This window comes from Herpailurus yagouaroundi, unplaced genomic scaffold (genome assembly GCF_014898765.1).
Source record: "Herpailurus yagouaroundi ecotype Mexico unplaced genomic scaffold, PumYag 182, whole genome shotgun sequence".
Classification (NCBI taxonomy): Eukaryota; Metazoa; Chordata; class Mammalia; order Carnivora; family Felidae; genus Herpailurus; species Herpailurus yagouaroundi.
The window spans coordinates 3,759,697-3,777,580 of record NW_024412413.1 but is presented as its reverse complement, the minus strand read 5'-3'; the positions used below and the strand labels follow the sequence as shown (position 1 = coordinate 3,777,580).

Here is a 17,884-nt window from a genome sequence, read left to right as displayed (position 1 = left end):
CCCTAAATCAGGTTTCTGTCTCCAGGCTTGGAAATTATTATGGAAAATGCTGGATGTGTAAGGCCTGGCTTACACTGTCTCCCCAGAGCAGAGCTCCCTAGAAGGGTTGTCCCCGACCTCCCGGCAGAGTCACCCATAAGAAGCTTGCCGCTCGGGCAGGCCTTGTCCTGCCCAGGCATTCTTGGAACCAGAATCCAAGAGAGATTCCTCCCCCCACCGCCCCCCAGAAATATCTTTTTTGTGTGAGTGCTAAAATGTACCTAACATGATATTTACCATTCACCATTTCAGGAGCGTTATATACATTCCCAATTTGTTGTGCAACCATCACCCCTGTCCATTCCAGAACTTTTCATCATCCCAAATGGAAACTTGGTACCTAATAAATAGTAACTCCCCATTCTTCCCTCCCCCCAGACCCTGGCCACCACTGTTCTACTTTCTGTCCCTGTGAGTTTGATGACTCTAGGTAGCTCACATAAGTGGAATCATTCAGTATTTGTCCTTTTGTCCCTGGCTTATTTCACTGAGGACATACGCTTTCTTTTTTTTTTTTAATTTTTTTTTTCAACGTTTATTTATTTTTGGGACAGAGAGAGACAGAGCCTGAACGGCGGAGGGGCAGAGAGAGAGGGAGACACAGAATCGGAAACAGGCTCCAGGCTCCGAGCCATCAGCCCAGAGCCCGACGCGGGGCTCGAACTCACGGACCGCGAGATCGTGACCTGGCTGAAGTCAGACGCTTAACTGACTGCGCCACCCAGGCGCCCCAGAGGGCATACGCTTTCGAGATTCATCCATGTTGTAGCAGGTGTCCGAATTTCCTTCCTTGTTAAGGCTGAATAACATTCCATTGTATTTACATACAACAGTTTGTTTATCCTTTCACCTGTTGATGGACATTTGGGTTGTTTCCACTTTTTGCCTGTCGTGGATAATGTTACTATGAACATGGATGTGAACTATTTGCTAACGTCTCTGCTTTCAGTTCCTTAGGGTGTGTCCCCAGGAGTGGAATTGGTGGGTCAGGTGGTAATACTGTGTCTAATTTTTCAAGGAACCAAGGAATATGTTCCTCACTCAACTGCACGACTTTATACTCCCATCAGCAATGCACGAGGACCCCAATTTCTTCACATCCTCACCAAGGCTTGTTATCTTCTGTTTGTTTTCAAACAAAAGCCCCCGAAGTAAGTGTGAGGTGGCATCTCATTGTGATTTCGCTTTGCATTTGCTAATGATGAGTGATGTGGAGCAGCTTTTCAGGTGTTTATTAGCCATTTGAATATCATCTTTGCAGGAATGTCTATCCTCTCCCCACTTCTTATCAGGTTTGTTATTGTTGAATTGTAGGAATTCTTTATATATTTTAGAAGCGAGAGATAATTTTTTTTGTATATTGAGTATTCTTGGGTCATATCCCTTGTTAAGACATTCATTTATTACTTCATTTTAGAAACCATGCAAAGATTTTTTTAAAAGTATATAAGAAACATCAGTGATTGTAATCTCAGATTTAGCAATTGCATATCCAGAAATTTGCCGCGAGGAATTTAAATTTTTTTTTTTAACGTTTTGATTTTTTCATTTTTGGGACAGAGAGAGACAGAGCATGAACGGGGGAGGGGCAGAGAGAGGGGGAGACACAGAATCGGAAACAGGCTCCAGGCTCCGAGCCGTCAGCCCAGAGCCTGACGCGGGGCTCGAACCCACGGACCGCGAGATCGCGACCTGAGCTGAAGTCGGACGCTTAACCGACTGTGCCACCCAGACGCCCCGCCGTGAGGAATTTAATGAGCCTGCACAAAGATGCAGCTACCAGGTAGTCCATCATAAAAGGAGGGAGCCAGAAAGAGATGGAAACTGTAAACATCAATGTCCAATCACAGCATATAAATGAAATAAAGTAGGGACCACCCAACAGAGGGCTGTGTGATTACAAACAGCACTGTAGATGCACCCAGTGATGTAGGGACATTTATAATACAGCTGTGCATGAAAGGAGAAAGTTGCAAAACAATGTTTACACTACCATCCCAATTATGTTCCGAACATATGCGTAATTGTGTAAAACAAGGAAGGAAAAACGCCAAAATGTTAACACTGTTAATCTCGTGTGGTGGACTCTCGGGTTACTTTGAGTTTCCTCTTTGTATTTTTCAGTTTTCCAAATTTTCTGAAATAAACAAGTGGCTTTACGGTAAAAAAAAAAAAAAAAAAAGGAGTTGTTTTTAAGGCATCCGTAAGTATGTGTACAGTGTTATCCCGATTACGTAAAAATCTCTATATTTACCCCCCCAAAAAGGAACTCTCGGCCATGGTTGGGGCTGCGAGATTCTGAAAGCGTTCTCATTTTGATCTGTGCTCTCCTGGATTTTCCAAATTCTCCATTGTCTCCTTGTTTTGTCACCCGATTAGGGATTAAGAAAAAATGACAGGAAACTGGTAAACTTTAAAAAAATGAAAATCTAAAGTAAGTGAAAATCAGAATCAGATGAAATTTAGCTCAAACATCTCGGGTAATCCAGCGAAGGCCTGGGGAGGCTGGAAGGCGGGAAGGGCGGGACGCGGAAACTGAACCACCACCCGCCGCCGCGGCCTCACCCGGCCCCGCCCACACCCCGCCCACGGCCGCGTGAGGCTCCGCCCCAACCCCCGCCCACCAGACTGCGACGCTACGTCCGCACGCCCAAAGGTCGGGCGTTCGGGCTCGGCCGCGCAGAGGCCCCGCCCCCAGTCGCGTCGAGGAGACGCCTTCGCCCCGCCCCGCCCCGCCCCGCCCCCTGGGCCGCGCCGCCGCGTTCGCGCCTTCGTCCGCCGCGCCTTCGCCCCGGCTTCCGGAGCCGGCCGCGTAGAGGCCCCGCCCCCTCGCCGCCACGCTGCGTCCGCGCCGCCCGTCGCGCTGGGGCTGGCTTCCGGAGCGGGACGGAAGGGCGGGCGGCAGTCAAGGCCAAGGCCAAGGCCAAGGCTGAGGCCAGCGGGGCCAAGGCCGCCCGGGCCCCCCAGCGGAAGGGCGCGGCTCCCTGAGGAGGGCCCGCGCTCACTTCCTCCCGTCCTGCTCGTTCCTGCCCCGCCTGCCCCCAGGTGCACGGGACGCGGAGGCCCAACGGCCCGAGGCCGAAACCAAACGAGGGCGCGGCGGCGGGGCCCCGGGGACGCGCACCGCACTCCGGCCCGGCCGCGAGGGAGAGCGGGAGGATCAGAGCGCGCCGGCCCGGGCCGGGCCTCCCGAGCGGGCCGCCGCAGCGCCCTGGAAGCCACGGTGTGGGCCCTCACCCTGCCTTTGCAGTGCGCACGCCAGGCCCAACCGGTCGCCGTCCCGGGGCGGGGACTGCGGAGCCCCGCCTCCCTGCAGGCCGTGACTGGGGCCTGAGCCGGAACCCTGCGCGGTGCCGCAGCTGCGGGCGCCGCTTCAAAGAAGTTTGAAGGCCCAGGCATCCCAATACAGCTGCCATTTATTGAAAATCAGGTCGTAGGCGAGCGTGGGGTATATGCCTTTGTGTCATCTCGTGACTCTGCGCAGCGCCAGTGAGCGCCGGTAGGGTCAGCCCCACTTGGACAGAGGAGGGGACGGAGATCGGAGAGGCAGCTTGCCCCAGGCCTGGCAGGAGAAGGGGCCCAGACTCCATCGGGGCCCAGATCTCCGATTGTGCGTCTCAGGCTTTTACCCTCTGCAAACCTGGCTCCCGTGATAGTAGTCTCCTTTCAGTGGGCACAGCCGGCTGCCAGCTCTGTTATTCACCTTAGCTCACTGCTGCCTCATTACCAGCAGGAAGAGCCTCCTACCCAGAGGGAAGCCCCACTTCCCGCTCTGAAGGTGCCCGGCGCCCATGAGCTCTAGCCCAGGAGCCCGGACACCTTGTGCCAGGTGAACACCCACCTGTTACGTGGCGTCCTCTGCTCGGGCGATAGGAAAAGACATTCTCTGGGCAGATGAGGGTGTGAAAAAGTAGGTGATTTCAGGATGACTGGTTTGTTGGTCCAGGTCAACCATGGCGCAAGGCTGTGAAGTGTGGGTGAGAGCACCCCCGGATATTCACGCACACACACACACACACACACACACACACAGCCACAGACTCGGTGTTGAACAAACCAAAGCCCCGGTTCTGTCTAGGCTGCCTGCCTCTCCTCGCCACCCACTGCTCTCCGTGGGGGACTCTGAGGGGGCACTCTGGCTTTTCACGTGGCTTTCCAGGTATAGGAAAGCCGCGTGATGCTGGACGTGGGCAGCGGACAGGACAGGACACGGGGCCCGAGCCCAGGCCAACTCAAGGCCCCGCGCAGTGTGCCTGCAGCAATCCAGATTTTCCAGCCTCTAAATGTACCTCGGAAAGGAAGCTGCACATTTAATTTTTTTTCTTTTGGCTCCATATGAAAGAACAAAGCCTGGGAACTGGACAGGCCCCTCTGTAAACAGAAAACACATGTTTTCTAAGAGAATGGGCCCGTCCTTTCCTGATCTCTTCTCCCATGGACAAAGGCCTCTTTAGGCCTCTGGACTTTGGGAGCAGAAAGGCCTCAGACCCCGGGGGGCTGAGGGGAGGTGATTCTTAAATAGTGTTAATGGGTCCACCCAGCGGTGGGGTGGGCCTGGGAAATGGTCCCAGGCAGGAAGTCCCTCAGGGACCCAAACAGGGTTTAGGTAGGAAGAGAGAGAGTCTGGACCATTTGTGTTCTCCAAGCACGTGAGACTCCTCATGGGTTCTCCCCGAGCTAGCTTGGGATGAACACATATTTCTTGGGGCCTGCTAGCCACACACAGGGGCAGAGACCTCTCTTGACTCTGAAGAGAGGCCGGGCCCTTTACGTCTGCGAAGAGTATGCTGAGCCTGAGTGCCCACGGCTGTGTGACCTTGGGCAAGTTTCTTAGCCTCTGTGAGCTTTAGGTTTCACATCTGTAAAACGGGGATAACAATATTTGGTTGTTGAGGATTAAATAAGACAACAGGTATAGCCCTGTCAGACACATAGGAGCCAATTCATAAGTGAACAGAATCAAATGTGGTGTCGGTTTCAATGCTGGGCTATTTGCGTGGCCCCAGAACCCTCCACAAATATGTAAGATGCCTGTACTCCAAGGGCGTCTTCCCGTTCCCTTGTCCTCCGCTGGGCACTGGCTGAGCGCCACGTCTCGGCCACCTCCACACTGGCTGTGACACCTCTTTGGAAGCAGCCGCCTCCGGATGGATCGTTCCTCTGAATCCGAGAAGCAGCCTCATCTTTGTCCTCAAGGGGAGACTTGATTTGGGGAAATAACCAGACATCCTTTGGGCCAAGTCTGCCGAGGAGATGCACAGAAGCCAAGCCAGGGTTCCCTGTTGAGGGGCCAGAATGTGCCTTGACCGTGAAGTCAGGAGACCCTGTGACTCCAGGTTCCGAGAGCAGTTTGGAAGGAGAATCCAGACCTTCCGGACTACTAACCACCACGGACACGGGTGGGTGCCCAGTGCCAACGAGCACACGTGTGAGAAAACACAGAGATAGTCCCACACACCCAAGCCCAGGGGATGAGCCAAATCAAAGCCAGACTAATTAACGGGAGGCTGCCTTTCATCTCAGCCCACAATTCGATTTTCATGGAAATCTTGGTGGCAAAATTCCAAGTGTTTCTGATCTAGGCGAATGGAAGGATACAGGACTTAGGAGGTTGGGCGTCCCTCCCGGTTTTGTCCGTAACCAGCTATGTGGCTTACTGGCTGGTCACTCCCATCTCTGTAGTCCTTGGTTGTCCCATCTGAACAATGGGGCTCATGATTCCTGTCAACATGAGAAGCAAATGGGGATAAAAATGGATGCGAACGTGCCTAGAAGCCCTGACCTCGTGTGTCAAGGGCCTTGAAAACCGCTTCTGGGAAATGTATTTGCAGGAAACCAGCACAGCCACGCATACAAACGTCCACGGAAAGATGTTCCCAGGAGCATTATTTATATAAAGGAAAAAACTTTAAAGAGATTATATGTCTGACGACAGGGGCAAAAGTCATCACCCATCCAGTAGATGGACTATGCCCCAGCTCTCAGGGGTGCTCCAGGCAGGAAATACACAGGCCCCGCCCACATGGTGGGTGTATCTCAACCTGTGCCACTGGCATTGCTCACCAAAAATTTTTAAAAAGGGAGAGAGAGAGAGAGAGACAGAGACAGAGGCACCTGGGTGGCTCAGTTGGTTAAGGGTCCGGCTTCAGCTCAGGTCACGATGTCACAGTTTGTGGGTTTGAGCCGCAAGTTGGGTTCTGTGCTGGCAGCTCAGAGCCTGGAGCCTGCTTCGGATTCTGTGTCTCCCTCTCTCTCTCTGCCCCTCCCCTGTTCACGCTCTGTCTCTCTCTCAAAAATAAACCTTGAAAAAATAAATTTGCATCCGCAAAGCTCTATGCACAGCAGCCAAAGCATCAGAAACAACGCAATGGTCCGCCAACAGCTGACTGGGTTAAGAAGCTGTGATGGGAAGAAGAAGCCCAGGATGGGAATACTATGAAACAACAAAAGCTTGAGCTATTGGTAGACTCGGAGACACGGATGCCGGTCCATTATGCTGAGCAAGAGTTCATTCTCTGTGGGGCGGGCGCCTGGCTGGCTCAGCCGGAGGAGAATGCAACCCTTGATCTCGGCGTTGTGAGTTCAAGACCCCCATTGGATATAGAGATTACTTAAAATCTTAAAAAAAAAAAAAAAAAAAAAGAGTTCCTACTCTGTGATCCCATTTATATTAAATAAAGGTAAAATGAATCTACAATGATATGAATCAGATCTGTGGTTGCCCGGGGCTTGGGGGGCAGGGCTGCCGACAAGTTGAGACTAGGGGACATTTTGTGGTAATGGACTTTTCTCTCTTGACGGTGATGGTAGTGACATGGGCATACATACACTTGTCAGAGCTCACCGAATAGCATAAGTGGAAGAGACCTCACGGAATGGACATTAGACCTCAATAAAGTTAATTTCAAAATTCTTGGTGTTTATTTTCCAAATCCTATAGAGGTTACAATTTGGTGACACGAAATGCTTAGGACATATTGAACGAAACGGTTGTGAAATAATCTACAGTAGAATCCTACACACATATATGCAGCACGTATACATGGCTGGCTTGGAAAACACCAGAAGGACTTCCATCGAAATGTGCCTAGTAATTATCTCGTGGGTAATTTTTGTTTTCTTGTTTGGGGCTTTCCCGTATTTCCAAATTTTCTGCGTTTTTCTTTTCATAAACAAATAGCAAATATATCTCTTTTCCCTTTTTCCAGCGAGAGCAGGCCGGGGACGTGAGGCTGGGTCCCAGGACGGATGGTGAGGACACCCCCGGAGGGGTCCAGCGAAGGGGAGCTCCCTGGGAGGTGATCGCGGACGATGAGGGTGCGAGGGGTGGGGCCGTCCCCTGTCCCCAGTCCTTTGGCCGGGGTTGCAGTGCTGGGTTATTCACCGGCATCACTGATGGAGGGAGGAACGTTATCCTTGGCCCGGAAGCCAGACCCTTCCATTTGGAGTGCGGGGACCCGCGGCTCCTCTCCCGAATGCACGGGTCTCCTGTGCTGCCCCGAGCACGGGCGGGGGTGGGGGTTCTGGTCTCTCTGCTGCCCAGGCTGCTTGCTTTCCCCCCTGGAGGAAGTTGTCCTCGGTGAGAGTTGCGGGGACCGGGATGGGGGTGGAGGTGGCAGACCCCGCAGCGGATCTCCTGCCCTCCATGGCCCTGGGAGGCCGGGGCCGTTATTCACCGCCACCACTCTCTCCAACTTTGGGGAAGCTGAGGCAGAAGTGATTCACTGAAGTCACCCAGGCGGTGGAGCTCAGACTTGACCCCACGCCTGGATTCTCACACGATTCAAGCTTCATTTCCCGGGAGCTTCTGGGCCCCAACTGGCTCATCAATGCGGGGTGGGTTTGGGGACCCGGGGCTGAGTTTTCTCCCACGCGCGTTGTCTGCTCCGGGTTCTTGTGCGACTTCTTTTTTTTTTTTTAATTTTTTTTTTCAACGTTTATTTGTTTTTGGGACAGAGAGAGACAGAGCATGAACGGGGGAGGGTCAGAGAGACAGGGAGACACAGAATCGGAAACAGGCTCCAGGCTCTGAGCCATCAGCCCAGAGCCTGACACGGGGCTCGAACTCACGGACCGCGAGATCGTGACCTGGCTGAAGTCAGACGCTTAACCGACTGCGCCACCCAGGCACCCCTCTTGTGCGACTTCTAACGTAGGCACATTCGGTGGACCCGGCAGCTGAGCTTCGCAGCGGAACGTGAACTTCTCTGAGAGAACAGGGCTCTGCCTGCTCTTGGAGCCGCTGGGGCCCCGGCATCGCCCCGAACCTAAGGCCGCTTCCCTCCGGCCAGCTGGCCTCGCAAAGGTTCCGAGGAGGAGGCCCGACCGACTCGGTTTCTCTTCCCTTCCTCACTGAGCAGATTCTGTAACAGACTGTAGAAATGGAAAAATAAAAGCCTGAAACTGTTAAAAACAAAAACAAAAAGTGAGTGTGTGTGTGTGTGTGTGTGTGTGTGTGTGTGTTTAAACCAAGTCACAAATGGGAAAGAAGAGACAACAGCAAGTTAAGGACACTTGGTGACGTAGTGTTTCCCGCTCAGGTCACGATCCCGTGGTTCATGGGTTCAAGCCCCGTGTCGTGATCTGTGCTGACAGCACGGAACCTGCTTGGGATGCTCTCTCTCCCTCTCTCCGCCCTTTCCCCACGTGTGCACGCGCACACGCACGTGCCCTCTCGCTCTCTCTCAAGATACAGAGATTTTTATTTATTTTTATTTTTTATTTTTTATTTTTTTTGAAGATACATAGATTTTTAAATAAGTAAATGAAATTCGGTTGATGAGGTAAAAGAAAAAACGTTTAACAAACGTCATGTATTTATATGTCTATTTATAGAACTATAAAGAAAGAAGACGCAAAGAGAGTGGCCAAAGTCTTTGGAGTCCAGGGACCAGGATGGAAATTTTCTCCCTGTCCATCTTCCTTCCTTCCTTGTATGTTCCTTTTTTTTTTTTTTTTAATGTTTATTTATTTTTCAAGGAGAGAGAGACAGGGTGTGAGCAGGGGAGGGGCAGAGAGAGAGGGAGACGCAGAATCCCAAGCAGGCTCTGGGCTCTGAACTTGAACCCATGAGCCACAAAATCACGACCTGAGCCGAAGTCAGACACTTAACCGACGGAGCCACCCAGGTGCCCCCCCACCTTTTTTTTTTAAGTTTATTTATTTGTTTTGAGAGACATAGAGATAGCACAAGCAGGGGAGGGGCAGAAAGAGAGGGAGAGAGAGGGAATCCCAAGCAGGCTCCTTGCTGCCAGCCCAGAGCCCAACTCGGGGCTCCAACTCATGAACCCGTGAGATCATGAACTGAGAGGAAACCAAGAGTCAGACACTTAACCGACGGAGCCACCCAGCCCCCACCCCCGCCTCCACTTATGTTCCTTAAACTTTCTATAACACTTGTATTTTTTTAAGTATTCTCTACACCCAAAGTGGGGCTCGAACTTACAACCCCGAGATCGGGAGTCGCATGCCCTACCGACCAAGCCAACTGTAGGCGCCCCTACAGTTGAATGACTTTTAAAATAAGATGAGATAAACTTATATGAAAAGTAGGTAAAATACATCATATGAAAATACATTATATATAAAATACATTATATTAAAATGCATTATATTAAAAGCAGTCAGACTGTGCGTGAGCCTTCCCGTCAAACGGTAACCATGACAACCAAGGGTACTTTGGACTGAGTACCTGCTATGTGCCGGGTCCTCTGCGAACATCTCCCATCACCCTGTCTCCTCAGGACGCCCTGCAGGAGGGACCGGGCGCCCCCAGCCCGGGGAGCCGAGCCCCTGAGACAGCAAATGAGGCAGAGCTGAACGTGGACGCCTCTGACTCTCTTGGAGCTATACTCCTTCCATAACAGCTTCCTGCGTCTTCAGGGGGCACGTTTTTCCTAAATACAATGGTCGTGGATGAAAACATTTTTATCTCGTTTACATAGAATCTGGGATTATTTCTGTAAACAGAATTTAGTAAAAGAAATATAAAAGTCATAGTTTTTTTGGTTTTGTTTTTGGATTTTCTGTTTGTTGGTTTACTTTATGACACCGTTAACCAATGTCCAAACTAAGGACCAATGTCCAAACCAAGCTACGTAACTTCCTGGGCCCAGGGCCTCTTGTTCGCAAAGGATTAAGACTTTTTTTTTTTTTTTTTTTTTTTAGAAATTATTATTATTATCTTTTAATGTTTTATTTATTTTTGAGACAGGGAGAGACAGAGTATGAGCAGGGGAGGAGCAGAGAGAGAGGGAGACACAGAATCCGAAACAGGCTCCAGGCTCCGAGCTGTCAGCACAGAGCCCGACGCGGGGCTCGAACTCACAAACCGAGAGATCATGACCTGAGCCGAAGTGAGACGCTTAACCGACTGAGCCACGCAGGCGCCCTAAGGATTGAGAAGTTTACGACGAGGTCCACAGATCATTGATCATGCAGCACCTGCACAGGCCACGTGCCCATCGAGCCTCCCCCGACAAGGTCTTGACAGGATTTTGGTGGAGCCACAGTGACATCCGCTTTGGGGACAAACGGAGCACCAGTGACCGCGCATCAGAGAACAAATGGTTTCAAGCTTCGGGAAGAGGCGCAGGTCCCGAGACATTTTCCAGTCCTGAAAAGCCAAAGTGGCTGCAGCTGAGGAGAGGAGTCGCCAGGGAGGACGCCACGGGACAGAGCAGGTAGGTCTCCTTCCCCGCGCAAGGGTGGGGCCTCTGCACAAGGAGCTTTCACAGAAAGCAAGGGATCCCTACAGCATGTTCCTGTGAAATGTCACACCCTGACACGGAGTCTTGATAAAACTTCAATCGTGTCGCTGGAGTGTGTGTGGCTGACCAGCCGAGGTCTAGGGGAGAAGTGAGCGAAAGCCAAGGCTCACACTTGCTCCGGTAAAAACACAGTAAGAGGGGCGCCTGGGGGGGGGCTCAGGCGGTTAAGCCTCCAACTTCCACTCAGGTCATGATCTCCCGGTTCGTGGGTTCGAGCCCCACATGGGGCTCTGTGCGGACAGCCTGCTTCGGATCCTGTGTCTCCCTCTCTCCCCGCCCCTCCCCTGCTCGTGCTCTCCCTCTCTCAAAAATAAATACGCATTAAAAAAAACCTTAGAAACACAGCAAGAAACTCCATTCCACCTGCCGTGGCGAAGGGTCTTAGGCTTCGTTGGCAGGTGGATTTCCCTCCACCGCCCGCCCCCAGATGAGGCCCGTGGGCCCTGGGAACACACTGGAAGCCTATGTGTGTAGGTTGAGGAGGATTTCGCGGCTCAGAAGACGGGCTCCGCACGGCACTCCAGCCAGCCCCAAGCGCAACCCCCTTGCTCATTTTCTCTTTCAAAAACAAACACACAATCCACCCTGCTTCTCCCAGCGTTTCGGGCACTCTGGAGTAGCAGGCCTGGGACAGAGTCGTCTCTCCATAAACAGTCTTACAAGGAAAGATGGACAGACACATGGATAAACAGGGCAGCGCAGGGGCATCCCAGGGCTGATTGGTAGGTGGCTACTCTGTGCCCCCCAGCTCCTGTTCCAGTGCTCACGGGACCCCTGAAGGGACGGGGCTTGGGTGGTGCACAGGTTCCCAGACCTAGGGCTGCTCAGCTGCCTCCCCCAGCCCGGATGTGTCCCCAGGACGCTGCCCCGGGAAGGTTCCAAGCCAAGAGGGCAGAAAATGAAGAAGAGCAGCCCAGGGCTGCCGGGTGTGGTCAAGGCCTGGCACACGAAACATGTGCCCGAAGGGCAGGAACGGGGTCCTGCATTCACTGCAGATGCCGGCTGGGCCTCTCCGCGGTCCCCTCCCGGACACCGGGGCTCACCGGCTGTCCTTCCACTCTGAGGACAGAAACGTAGGGTAGCTGGCCGCAGAGGCTGACTCAAGCCCTTTGCTGGGGGGACCAGACAGACAGAGACCCAGGGGCTGCTGCTGCCCCGGGGACTCGGTGTTAGTGTCACTACCTTTCAGGAAGCATATGTTCTGCTCTCTTCGCCACCCCCTCCGCCCCCCAATTTGCCCAAGACACTTGGGAGTGGGTTATAAAACACACAGGTGCCCCAGGAGGGTGCCCAGCAAGGCTGAAGGAGACCCTCCAGAGGGGGAGGGGTGGTTGTTTACCAATTAAGAAAGAAACAACCCCAAAAAGCTCTGGGCGGAATTTCAAATTGTCGGATTTCTAAGTAGCCAGCACCCCCCCCCCCGCCCCCCTCCAGCGTATTTCTTTCTTTCCTCCCCTCTCCCGGCCTGCTTTCCCTCTTTGTTGCCAAGCTCAGACGTCGCTGCTGAAACCCAGCCCAGCGCCCGCGAAGCCCGGAAACTTCCAGCTCCGCGACCGGGCGGAAAGTTGGGGTCGCAAGGCCAGGGTGACAGCGGCGCCCCAAGGGCCGGGCGCGGCGGGGACCCGGGGCGCCGCCCGTCGCGGCCTCGCTCCGCCCGGCCGCGCCGGGACCTCGGACAGTCCAGGGGCCGGACGTGAACTTGACCGCGCGGGGCTCCCCGGGACGACCCGGTAAGCGCGCCCGCTCCCCCGCCCTCGCCCCACCCCGTGCGCCGCGGCCGGCCGGGGTCCGAGCGCGCGGCCCGGGCTTCGGGGCTTCGGGGCTTCGGGACTTCGGGGCTTCGGGGCTTCGGGGCTTCGGGGTGGGCGGCCCGGGGTGCAGGGGCCGGGTCTCGGGCCGGGAGGGGGCGCCGCGGCCGCCATGAGAGCGCACCGCCGAGCCCCGGCCCTCCAGCGCCCCGCGAAGTCTGCCCTCCCCGGCCTCCTCCCGAACAAAGCCTCGGAAGTTCGGGAGGGAATCTTCCCGACACGTTCCCTCCCGGGGGGCTGCTGCGTCTGGGCGGCGGCCATCCAGGCTCTTAAAGGGGAAACAAGACCACTCGGGCTCTCTCCTCTGTTTCTTGCACGCCCCCCCCCCACTTTGGCTGAGGGAAGCAGGGGGGACGGGGGGGTGCCACTGCACCTCTAAGGTGGTCGCTCTCTCGGGCAGGGGCCTGCCCGGGGGGCTCCACGCTCGGATTAGGGCCTGCCAAGAAGAGGGACCCCCCAACAGTTCAGGGAGAACCTGCCCCATCCGGGCCGCAGCAGGAGCGGTCCTGGGGGCTCTGGGGGGACACTGCTCCCGACCCACCCCACTTCCCCCCGGCAGCTTCTCTGCGGCCATGCCGGGGGGGGGGCCCTCCTGAGCAGGACGCACCCGGCCACAACGTCCCTGTCTGCTCTGCCTGGGGTGACTGTGCCAGGGCAGCCGGAATGCCAAGCCACCATGACACAACATGGCAGCCGTGGTCGGGGCCTGTGGAGGAGAGGGAGCCCCGGGCCTGTGGGACCTTGCCCGTGGGGAGCAAGGGCGGGGACACAGGTGCCTCCTTCGCCCGCTTTCCTTTGCCCACAGACCCAGGCCCAGCAGCCACTCCAGCCCATTTCTCCACACCTTTCCCCCTTTGCCTGAGACAGGCCTGTGAGTGTCCTGATCCCTGGAGGGGGGGGCACCTACGGGATAGGGAAGCCCCCCCCCCCCCACCGGGTTGCTGGCAGAACCTCGAAAGCTCCAGAGTTCTGCCTTGGGTCTGGGCCTGGATCTCTAAGATGCACTGAATGCCCCCCGACCGGAGCGGGGACTGCCTGCGTGGCCTTTCTCTAGACAGTGGCCAGGCTCCTGACCTTCTGGAGATCTCCATTCCCAGGGCTCCCGGAGCCCACGGTCCTCAGTGAGAGGCCCGCAGGGCAGTGGCTAGAGCACCCTTGCGGGAGCGAGGCCTGGGCCAGCTGGGGATTGGGCAGGTCACCACCCTCAGTGCCCCGGACATTCCAGCGGGGGCCTCCAAAGGGCAGCCTGCAGGGTTCAGGCAGGCCAGGTGGGGCCCAGTGGAGATTTTTCAGGGACCAAGGAACAGAGAACAGATCCCAGGCCTGCCAGCGGCTGCCAAGAGGGTAAAGGCCTAGGGTTCCAGAACTGCAGACTCTTTAGGAGAAGAAAACCCATACTTGTGCATGGAATGTCCAAACTTTGAAAATATCACAGGACAGAAGAAATATATCCTTGGGTTGAACCCAGCCTGTGGACCCCCACTGTGCAACCCCTTGGACACATGAGCTGGTTAGTGGTAAAAGGAGGCAGGTTTCCTAGTGACCCTAGTCCCAGCTCAAGCTCTGGCCAGGAAGCCCCATAGATCTGGGGAACAGGGAGGGGAGGTGATCTGCACCCCACTTGCCCCACGTCTCAGGGAAGTCGTGGCCTCCGCATACTGAGTGCTCCAGACAACTGAGGCTGACGTTGCCCCCTTGGGCCCACGTTTGCTTAACTGAACTGATTTGAAGTTAAAAATCTCGCTTTGAATCAGGTAACAGGACTGCCCCGCCCCCACGTCCTCGGAGGAGCCTCCGTGCCCTCTCAGCCTGTGCCCACAGAGCTCGCTGTGTAGGACGCAGAAAGCGAATCTGAACTTGAACTTTCTTCCTGTCCCAAGCAGTACAGTCAACCTCCAGGTACGAAAACCTGGGCCTGTTGCTGCACAGCGGGCGGGCCGCAGAGAGGCGGGGCTGTGCCTCCAGCCCGGGGGCCCTGGGAGACTGACCTCGCTCGTCTCCCGGCATCCTCAACTTCCTCACTCATAAAATGGGCTCAGTACTGGCTCTGACTCAGTGGGATCTTGGGGAGGATGGCGATACCCGCGTGCACACTTAGCGTGGTACCAGCACACAGTAGGCACTCAGTATGCGTTCACTGCTCTGTCGGACTGCCGTCCGGGTAGACCCTGCCGCTGGCTCCCCTCACAAACCCACCTGCTTCTGGGGCCGCTCAGGACTCTGTCTCGCCATTTCATGTCAACCCTCAATTGCTTGCCTCTCCCCGCTTCCTTTGTTTCTTTTCTTATCCTCAAAGAAAGCATCGCTGAGCCTCTCCCCTGTGTCGACAGCCCTGTGCTGAGCACTGGGGATCGAGAGGTGAGTCTCATACACACGGTACCTTGAGAAGCTGCTGGAGGCTCTGTGCAGCTATGACACCGGGGTGAGGTCTCTGGGCTAATTTCCCATCCAGAGAGGGTGTTTCCTGCACAGTGCTCCTGCTGGCAGCCGTGCAGTCTTTGTTGAATGCCTCCAGAGACGAGCAGCTCACCACTTCCCCGGTGGTGTGTCTGCGGCAGCCTCGTCGGTATCCCCGAAACTTGACTGTTCGGACTGGGTGTAGACAGGACTACAGCAGTGGCTCTGGGTCTGAGGCGCCTGGTTTTACAGGGGGGAGGGGGATACACACACCTGGTAAGAGGGTCCTAAAAAGTGGGTGAGGTGCTCGTCTTAGAAGGGACGGATGCGTGTTGTTACAAAACAGAGCCCCGTTTCCCGCTTTTGCCGGTAGCCTCTGTAGCAAGGAGAAGAAGACGACAGGGCTCTCTGAGCGGGACATTAACCAAACATAGTACAAAAAGCTGGTCGCTGCACTAAGGAAGCCGGGGAGCCAAGCGGAGGCGTCCAGAGGCCTCGGGTTGCCCGCTGGGACTCCGGCTGCACAATCTGCAGAGCTCAGTATGAAGGGAACGAGTGCGGCCCTTGTTCAGAATGATCAAGAATTTCAAGATGGTGACAGCAGGGCATTAAACGAAGGGTGGGCCCTTCTGAGCACAGGGCCTTCCCTTTGTGACAGGTCACCAACTCGTGAGGCCGGCAGCGCTCCTTGAACGCGCTCCCGCCGCGAGCGGAGGCCGGAGAGGACCCCCAGGCGGTCCCTCCAAGGAGCGTGACTCCTCTCCTGCATTGCCTCTTCCTTCCATCACTGAGGTTACATGCTAATTCTAGAGCATTTTGAATCCTCACCAAAGAAGAAAAATATTTTCAATCACCTGGAAAACCCCGCTCTCGGAAATAGCCAGTGGGAGCGCCTTCGGCAGCTTCCAACTTCCACAATTTGAAACAGAATTAGCATTTTAGCTTCTTCTGGTAATATGTATCATTTTATCTCCTGCTTGTTTCACTAAATATTTTATCACCGCCCCATTCCCAAGTCAGAAGATCTCATTCTTGCACCGGTTGATTGTTAATGACTAATATTGTTATTGGATGCCGGCTATTTCCTGTTCTCTCTGGTATAAACAGCACTTTGAGGAATGCCTGTGTGCACATTTCTGCCGATTTCCTAGGAGAGCAAAGGCTCTTAGGTCCCAGAAGTCTCTTGGGGGGGGGGGGGGTCTCTGAAGTGCCTCCTTGGCCACGGTCTCTGGATGAGGACCCTGGGCCCAGGGAGCAGAGGCCCCGGCCCCAGAACTTCCTGCCTGGCCTATCGTGAGGACAGATTAATGATAATGAGGCGGAAGATGGCCCCTTATCCCACCGAACTGTGGACCGGGTTTCGGGGTCTGGGCTGCCTCGGTCACTAAGCCCGCCAGGCTGTGGATGCAATAAAATAAGGCTTAGCGGGGTGCCCTCTCTTGGGCAACACGCGGACACGGTGGCGTGGAAAAGCAGGAAGAAGGGGAGGAGGAGGGGCGTGGGGAGGAAAAGCAGAAGCCGGGAGGTGAGGTGAGAGCCCCCTTAGGAGAGGAGGGCTCTGCGGGGCATCTGGTCGCTTGGCCGAAGACTCCAGAGGGCAAGATGAGGTCTGCCAACCGCAGCCCAGCACGGCCCGCCACCGATGCGCAGCGGACGTTGTGTGTGTGGCGTGGATACGGAGGCGGGCTGCACCCGCAGCCTCGCTCAGAGGCGTCTGGACATGTGGGGGAGGAAGGGAGGTGGCGTATGAGTTTCCTATTGCTGCAGTAACAAAGGTCACTGATTTAGTGGCCTCCACCAAGGCAAGCTCATTATTGTGCAGCTGTGGAGGCTGGGAGTCCGCAATGACTCACGGGGCTAAAACCAAGGTGCTGGCAGGCTCGGTTCCTTCTGGAGCACCCCCCCCCCCCCCCCCCCCCCGGGGGGAGAAACCTTGCCTCGGCCTTTTCTAGCCTTGAGAGGTGCCCACATTCCTTGGCTTCTGGCCCTTCCTCCATCTCCAGGGAGAGACTGCACCCCTCCTTCTCTGATCACCGTCGGGCCAGGGGCTCCATGTTCAAGGGTCTGTGTCATTACATCGGACCCAACCGGATAATCCAGGATCCAGGCCCTTAACTCGTCCACCCGCCCAGTGGATTTGGACTCTTCTGGGTTTGCTCCTGGGCTGAGTAAGTTCCTGCCAGAGGCCCTGTTATTGGCTCCCCACTTGGCCTACCTCCAGGACAGAGGTTCTGGGAGCTCAGGCAGGTTCTCTGCTCAGCCAGGAGCTGCTTTGCCTCACCTAAACCCCACAGGGCAGGCATCGTGGGCGCTATTATCCCCATTTCACAGGTGGGCAAACTGAGACCCGGCGAGGCTGGATGATGTGCTTAAGGCCACACGGCTGGCGGGGGACAGAGCTGACCCTCAGTAATGGCGGACCCTAAACCCAGGGCCCCACGGGGCCTGCCACCTGCCCCTAGGAATACAGCCTTCCCTGGCTCTCCCTTAACCACAGCCCTTGATTCTTTCCAGAAGGGCGGCAGGCCTTCCTGCCCCTTTTCCAGAAGAGGCCGGCTGTTCTCAGGGACAGAAAGGCCACAGGGCGGCCCTTGGCAGGGGGCTCGTGTGAGGGCGAAGGGATGTGGGAGCCTCACCAGGCGGCGGGGCCTCACCGCGGCTTGCGTGTTGGTAGGCGAAGGTGTGGATAGCAGAAGACACGCTTGTCCCAGCCTGGAGGGCAGCCGCCCTGCCAGGTCCTGCTCCCCGCTGAGGGCCTTTGGGACGTCTCTTAACACAGAACCAGCACAGCACGTTGACCTGACCAATGCAGAGTTGCTCTGAATAAGGAAGTGAGGAAGAGAACGTTCCTGGCTCAGCATCTGAAGCTGG

At 55.4% G+C, this 17,884-nt stretch overlaps 1 protein-coding gene and 1 long non-coding RNA gene across 4 annotated transcripts in view; one reads left to right on the top strand and one right to left on the bottom strand.

Annotated features, from left to right (window-relative positions):
• Nucleotides 1-8,184: 8,184 nt before the first annotated feature.
• LOC121040174 (uncharacterized) lies at nt 8,185-13,798 on the bottom strand. Of its 2 annotated transcripts, none has more exons than XR_005795166.1 (3): nt 13,691-13,798; nt 9,731-9,935; nt 8,185-8,442 (listed from the first exon to the last, which is right to left on the bottom strand). It is a non-coding gene; the product is annotated as an uncharacterized LOC121040174 (long non-coding RNA). The 2 variants fall into 2 exon arrangements; XR_005795165.1 differs by lacking the exon at nt 13,691-13,798 and adding an exon at nt 11,393-12,069.
• The window catches only part of LOC121040169 (collagen alpha-1(I) chain), a 72,419-nt gene continuing 66,804 nt past the window's right edge, over nt 12,270-17,884 (top strand). Inside the window, exons 1-2 of one of the 2 annotated variants that reach the window (XR_005795160.1) lie at nt 12,429-12,538; nt 14,371-16,070. The gene's annotated coding sequence lies outside the window, so the exon portion shown is untranslated. Of the gene's footprint in view, nt 12,539-14,370; nt 16,071-17,884 lie in introns of those variants that run through there. The other variant, XM_040490551.1, reaches the window with a different exon arrangement.